The 7831-nt window shown below is 41.8% G+C and overlaps 1 protein-coding gene across 2 annotated transcripts in view; it reads right to left on the minus strand.

Moving 5' to 3' along the window:
• Positions 1 to 1212: 1212 nt before the first annotated feature.
• The window catches only part of LOC118966023 (galectin-related protein B), a 22292-nt gene continuing 15673 nt past the window's right edge, over positions 1213 to 7831 (minus strand). For both annotated transcript variants that reach the window (XM_090217672.1, XM_090217671.1), the window contains one exon: positions 1213 to 7831. This exon is cut by the window's right edge and continues 2066 nt beyond it. The gene's annotated coding sequence lies outside the window, so the exon portion shown is untranslated.

Genomic DNA, 7831 nt, shown 5'->3' on the forward strand with positions numbered 1-7831 from the left:
TACCGCTACAAAATAACATCTATAAAAGACATCTTGAAATCATTAAAAAAATATATATATAATTTTAAGTAGATAAAAAAGGTGCTACATGTTATTAATAGGAATGTGATAATAATGTTACTATTGAACAGTACATAGACTTACATTCCAGTGGTAAGTTTGGTAAAGAAACAGCAGGTGGCGGTACAGAGCATAAACAAACCATCACGAGTCGTGCTGAGCATTCCATTGACAGCCTGACGAAACAAAAACGGACCCTTACCTTAACTCCAACCTTAACCCCCAACCTTTACCTCATTTTAACCATTTTGTTTTTAAATATCAGTTTGTATGTCAGACACATCCCCTTAGTTTTTCCCCGAGGCATCCCAGGCTGATGAAAGCAGTTTGAAAGGGGCAATCTGTGATTGGTACAGCCCATTTTGGACTTTTAAATGAATGATAATGTTAATACCGATTGATTCTTGAAGAATAGAACTTCTAAATGAGCTTATTAGTTCGTCTGTCAGAACCCATCAGAACCTAATCAGCTGGTTTTGTCTCAATTGTTTGTAAACAATGCAATTGTAAATCAAAACAGTCAACTGAAATACTGATCATTTTGATATCATGGATGGTCAGTCCTTTCATTTTGATATCATGGATGGTCAGTCCTTTCATGTTGATATCATGGATGGTCAGTCCTTACATCCATAGCTCGGTCCATGTATTTTAGAGTGGTTACATTTCTGCAGCTCCATCCATCAGATGTTTATTGCCAAAAAAGTGGTTGGGTAACCACTCTTATTGCTGATTGCTTCTTTAACCCATTCCACTGCTCCTCCACATAACTGCATAACTTCCTGTCTGTAATCACTCAGTGACTGTGACAAAGGCATTTGTGTCTGTCAGGCAAGACGTCAAATGTCAAACCAGCGGACTCTACCCTATCTCTCCTTCTCACACTGTCTCCATCCCTTCAGCTCTCTCTCTCTCTCTCTCTCTCTCTCGCACTCTGTTTCAGACACATGCACACAGACTGCACACACACTCTCTCGCTCTCCCATACGTATTTTATGCACACACACACACACACAATCTCCTTCCTTTCCTCCTCCCTCTCTCAGCTTGGCAGGGGCAGGACACAGACTCCCTTGTTTTCCTGATGTCTCGTTGTCAAGAGCTCCATACTGTGGTTCAGCCCTGTCAGAATGAAACACATTGAGCACCGGGTACATTCCAAGATGACACATTTATTGGTCTACGAAGTAGTCGTTTTAACAGAAGCATGAGAAACGAAAACGTTTGACGAGGAAGAGAGCACAACTAGTGGAATTACTCCTTTAATGAACACAAACAAAACATGCTCTAAATGCAAAATGTTACAATTCTCCATGAATGACTCAACTTGGTTTCATTCAGTTAGGAAATAGTGTCTAATAAGTCTGCGTGTCCCAAATGACACACTATTCCCTACATAGTGCACTACATTTGACCAGTTGAAAGTAGTGCTCTATATAAAGGAATAGATTGCCCTTTGGGACACAGACAAAGAGTTGTATTGCTCCTATGGGACTGGTTATATGCAGGATCCTCTGTTGAAAACCCAGAATAGAGAATGAACCTGTTAACCAGGGATCTTCTTTCCTGAGTCAGCCAGTCAGACAACACTAGCTACATCAGACAGAAACAACCCCTTTACATGTTGTAGCAGACAGACTTCTTTTACACTGGATTTGGTCAAACTTCTCATCCTAAATCCTCATCTGATGTCAATTGGTGAAAGAACAACTTGATCAAACCTAACTTTATAGATAGTCTTGTAATTCAAAAGCATTCATCTTATAATATTTAATTTAACAGGCACTGTTTTAAAAAATATATAAAAATGGTCTTGTTCTTGATAAATGAAAAGGGAAACCCTATAGTACAACATCAACAACAGCACAACCTAACCTACATATGACACTCCATAATAACTACAGTTTGCTTTTCCAAAAAAGCAATAATAATTACTGCATCCCAAATGACACCCTATTCTCTATGTACCGTAGTGCACTACTTTGAACCAGGGCCCATAGAGCTCTGGTCAAAAGAAGTGTCACTTGTAAGGAATAGGGTACCATTTGGTACATACCCATTGACTCGTGTCTTTTCCTTCCAACAGCAGTTTAATGCTTCACTAGGCTATAACACCACTGGTAGAAAGAACAAAAAGACATCTCACATGTTTTGTAAAGTCTAAAAACAAAAAAACTAGGAAAACCTATAATCTTGGCTTCTCAGATATACAATATGCTCAGATAGTGCTTGTATTCAACAACCAAACCGGGGTTCAATTACTACTTGAAATCTTTCAAAAACATTCAGTTTGCTCTCGTCTAGTATGCCTGGAATGTCTGATGGGCGGGGCTTGCAGTCCTTGTGACTATTCTATTGGTTCCATTGTGCCAGTCAAACTCAGTCAAGCCCAGATAAAGTATTTGAAATGATATCAAATAGTATTTAAACCCAGGTCTGTCAACAACACAGGTGTCCCGAAACGCTTTGCCTATAAAGCACAGACACATTTTCTCATGTAAAAACCAAGGCCATGTTCAAAATATGTAGAAAATGGGAAGGCATGTTAACATCATCAGATTACAATCGGGGAGCAATGACATTCAGTTCAAACCAAAAGTCTTATTTTTATAAAGTCTTACTTGTTTTTCTGCTGTTTTTCTGAGGCCACTGTAGGTCAGAGTGGGTTGAATGGTATTTGTGTTGTGGCAAGCTGCAGCTGTAGACCCAAGGGCTGAGTTCAATCAAACGCGCACTGCAGGTATTTCACATTGTGGAAAAGTCCTACTAGCTCCTGTGTTCCAGCAATACACCATCTCGTTCAAATCCAATAACAGTAACTCATTCCAATCAAATCCAAACCTGATTTCTTCCCATTAGCATTGATTGATTCATCAGTATTTATACCTTTTTTTTTTTTTGTAAAAAGACCAAATGTAATGTTTTTTCTGTACTGCATGTTTGCTTGAATGTCAGTCCTATTAGAGGAGTTAGGATCATGAGACACAAAGTTACAAAACAAGCCTTTCTAGGGGCTTAGTCAGTAGTGGGGCGGCAGGGTAGCCTAGTGGTTAGAGCGTTGGACTAGTTGCAAGTTCATATCCCCAGCTGACAAGGTACAAATTTGTCGTTTCTGCCCAGTTAACAGGCAGTTAACCCACTGTTCCTAGGCGTCATTGAAAATAAGAATTTGTTCTTAACTGACTTGCCTAGTTAAATAAAGGTAAAATAAAAATTAAAAGGATGCACCATTTACTAGGCCGTTGCAGATAGAGATATGAAGTATAGACTGGTTACCATTCCCTATTTCACATTAGACAGTCATGACTGTTCTACACAATATATTTCTATGTAAATGTTGTTGTGCCCCTCCAGAATAAGCCCCCGCCCCATGTTGTGAATCAGGAAGTGTTTGTGTTATCTCCCTCCCCCCGGTCTTCCTGGATATACAGCGCCACGGGAGTGAGTGACCTCTCAAGTTGACCCCTAGACCACAACTGACAGGCTGAACCACAGGCGAGATGCTAGAGTGACAGGCGAGATGCTAGAGTAACAGGCTGAACCACAGGCGAGATGACATGTATGACATTATTAAGAATAGAACACGTCTTTTATTCTGCCTCGTGGTTTTAACCACAATTTGGTATTTTATACATAGATGTATTATTAGGTTATTAAATTAGGTCTCTTAAGGATTTCCAATGTGAATCATATAGGCTTACTTATTTTCCCATGGGGCAACTGGATATTTGTTTGTATTTAAAATTAAGTAGTTTCACGAGGGATGTTTTCCACTCACTACAGCCAGAAGTTGTGGTTTCACGAGGGACGGTTTTCAACTCACTACAGTCAGAAGTTGTGGTTTCACGAGGGATGTTTTCCCACTCACTACAGTCAGAAGTTGTAGTTTCACGAGGGACGGTTTTCAACTCACTACAGCCAGAAGTTGTGGTTTCACGAGGGATGTTTTCCCACTCACTACAGTCAGAAGTTGTAGTTTCACGAGGGACGGTTTTCAACTCACTACAGCCAGAAGGTGTGGTTTCACGAGGGACGGTTTTCAACTCACTACAGCCAGAAGTTGTAGTTTCACGAGGGATGTTTTCCCACTCACTACAGTCAGAAGGTGTGGTTTCACAAGGGACGGTTTTCAACTCACTACAGCCAGAAGTTGTAGTTTCACGAGGGATGTTTTCCCACTCACTACAGCCAGAAGGTGTGGTTTCACGAGGGACGGTTTTCAACTCACTACAGCCAGATCAGCACCGACAATGAAATCAGCCCCCCGAAACACACCCAGACTAACACAACATTAAGGATACAATACTGTTGAGGTCAGTGCATTGGGTTGGTTCATACAAACTCTCTCTCCCTGTCCTCCGTATTGCCTTCCTAATAGCCTACTGTAGTTTCCTTATGGAAATGAGTGCCTGTCATGCCAAACATAAAAAAAGAGTTCTCCATCTTAGTACCTCAGGAAAACCCTGTGTGACCATCCAGGAGAAAAAGACAGAGAGGAGGACGTTATTGCTCTCTCACAGAAAAGAAAGACCTGTGCATATGCAGCCTACTGAACAATTCTGCATCCCACAGAATATTGTCATGGATTGCCTACTGTAATGATGTTCAGGGACCGAACGTCTCATATAGCACACACACATTCATTACCAACCACTCACTATCCCCCCATGCTGAATGTGATGCACTGTTCAGGGTTCAGTCAGTGCAGTGGCCTATCTGGGCAAAACCAAGGAAGGGTCCATTTGAAGCACCTTACAGGGGTAAACCAAGGAAGGGACCATTTGAAGCACCTTACAGGGGTATTTCAAGGAAGGGACCATTTGAAGCATCTTACAGGGGTAAACCAAGGAAGGGACCATTTGAAGCACATTACAGGGGTAATCCAAGGAAGGGACCATTTGAAGCATCTTACAGGGGTAAACCAAGGAAGGGACCATTTGAAGCACATTACAGGGGTAATCCAAGGAAGGGTCCATTTGAAGCATCTTACAGGGGTAAACCAAGGAAGGGTCCATTTGAAGCATCTTACAGGGGTAATACAAGGAAGGGTCCATTTGAAGCATCTTACAGGGGTAATACAAGGAAGGGTCCATTTGAAGCATCTTACAGGGGTAATACAAGGAAGGGTCCATTTGAAGCACTGTACAGAGGGATGTCTGACTACAGTAAAGAAAATAAACACCAAACCCCTCAACCTTTAAAGTTATCATCACTTAAAGGTGCTACAGCCCCAAAACCCCATTTCTCCGTAACATGAAGGAGACTCACACTTAAACCTTTTACTTTCTGTTTTGGTCCAGCAGCTTCAAACAGCTGGAAAAACTATATATGTTTTATTATTGAACATATGTTTAGTTACACCCCTCAAACTCAACTCTGGACCTCCCAAAAAAAGCAGTGGAACTGTCTTGGACACCAGGTGGGTGATATTAATGATCAGTAAGAACAGAAAACCAGCAGGCTCTGGACTTCGTAGGGTCAGAGGTGAATACCCCTGCCCTACACTATTCAGTGCTTGTTTTCTCACATAAACTGACATTGAGCGAACAGTGTAGAATTTTTTTAATCAAGAAATTACAGAGAGATTTCTACATTGGCCACCTGACCCGATTTCCAATAGATAACACAGCCACAAAGTCAAAACAGCTTTCCCATTTTGACAACAGATGCCTCTCCAATGGGAGAAATCAATAGGCAAATATTACAGCCATTTTTTAAATCCTGTGTAGCACCTTGAATCCAAAGTCCCTCCCTACTCATCTACAACTCAGAGCTGACTTGCTCCCAACAGGAAAGCCGCATCCCAAATGGCACCCTATCCCATACATTGGGCCCTGGTCAAAAGTAGTGCACTTAGGGTCAAACGTGTCTTGGGTTAGGGTTGAAGTTAGGGTCAAAGTTGTGCATTATGTAGGGGCAACCGAAGAATGAGCGCTCCCTCCAACAACTAAGCCCAGTAAGAGACAATATAGAGAAGGAGAGATCCAACAACTAAGGTTAGTAAGAGACAATATAGAGAAGGAGAGATCCAACAACTAAGCCCAGTAAGAGACAATATAGAGAAGGAGAGATCCAACAACTAAGGTTAGTAAGAGACAATATAGAGAATGAGAGATCCAACAACTAAGGTTAGTAAGATACAATATAGAGAAGGAGAGATCCAACAACTAAGCCCAGTAAGAGACAATAGAGAGAAGGAGAGATCCAACAACTAAGCCCAGTAAGAGACAATAGGGAGAAGGAGAGATCCAACAACTAAGGTTAGTAAGATACAATATAGAGAAGGAGAGATCCAACAACTAAGCCCAGTAAGAGACAATAGAGAGAAGGAGAGATCCAACAACTAAGGTTAGTAAGAGACAATATATAGAAGGAGAGATCCAACAACTAAGGTTAGTAAGATACAATATAGAGAAGGAGAGATCCAACAACTAAGCCCAGTAAGAGACAATAGGGAGAAGGAGAGATCCAACAACTAAGCCCAGTAAGAGACAATAGAGAGAAGGAGAGATCCAACAACTAAGCCCAGTAAGAGACAATAGAGAGCTTTGATGGAGCACAATAGCTCCCCTTGGCACCATGTGATGTCCGTGTGCCCCATTCTTGCTCTCCTGGCTCGGTTTCGAGAGAGTGAGAGATAGAGAGATGCAGTGGGTCCATAGAGAGAGAGAGAGGGGTCGAGAGACAGAGAGATGCATTGGGCCATAGAGAGAGAAAGATGGGTCGAGAGACAGAGATTTGCAGTGGGTCCATAGAGAGAGAGAGAGAGGGGTCGAGAGAGAGAGATGCATTGGGCCATAGACATGGGGCAGTGTGTTGTTAGAGGCATATCAGTGATGTAGTGGTAATTAACAAATCGGTGAGTGAACTCTGATCCCTGTTTGTGGTGAGTAAAGTAACGCTCTATATATTTTCAAATAATTTTTCTGCAATAGGAGGGTAAATGCTTACGCAGAATACAAAAGGTGTGTAAGCTGCGATCACGTGAATTTACCCTCCACTAAACCACTGAGTCATATGATGCTCCACTAAACCACTGAGTCATATGATGCTCCACTAAACCACTGAGTCATATGATGCTCCACTAAACCACTGAGTCATATGATGCTCCACTAAACCACTGAGTCATATGATGCTCCACTAAACCACTGAGTCATATGATGCTCCACTAAACCACTGAGTCATATGATGCTCCACTAAACCACTGAGTCATATGATGCTCCACTAAACCACTGAGTCATATGATGCTCCACTAAACCACTGAGTCATATGATGCTCCACTAAACCACTGAGTCATATGATGCTCCACTAAACCACTGAGTCATATGACAGTTATTGGTGAACAGTAGTAGCTCTGTGTGTTGATGAAGTGGTGGGCACTGGTCCAAAGTAGTGCACTAAATAGGTAATACACTCTTAGAAAAAAGCAATCCAAAAGGGCTCTTCTGCTGTCCCCACATGAGAACCCATTCTGGTTCCAGGTAGAACCCATTCTGGTTCCAGGTAGAACCTATTCTGGTTCCAGGTTAACACCCATTCTGGTTCCAGGTTGAACCCATTCTGGTTCCAGGTAGAACCCATTCTGGTTCCAGGTTAACACCCATTCTGGTTCCAGGTAGAACCCATTCTGGTTCCAGGTTAACACCCATTCTGGTTCCAGGTTAACACCCATTCTGGTTCCAGGTAGATAGCATCTTTTTTTCTAGGAGTGTAAGGTGCCATTTCAGATGCAGAAATTGGTTGAATCAATGTTGTTTCCACGTCATTTCAA

The sequence above is a fragment of the Oncorhynchus mykiss genome, chromosome 23 (assembly GCF_057628025.1).
Source record: "Oncorhynchus mykiss isolate SJ-2025 chromosome 23, ASM5762802v1, whole genome shotgun sequence".
In the NCBI taxonomy this organism is placed as follows: Eukaryota; Metazoa; Chordata; class Actinopteri; order Salmoniformes; family Salmonidae; genus Oncorhynchus; species Oncorhynchus mykiss.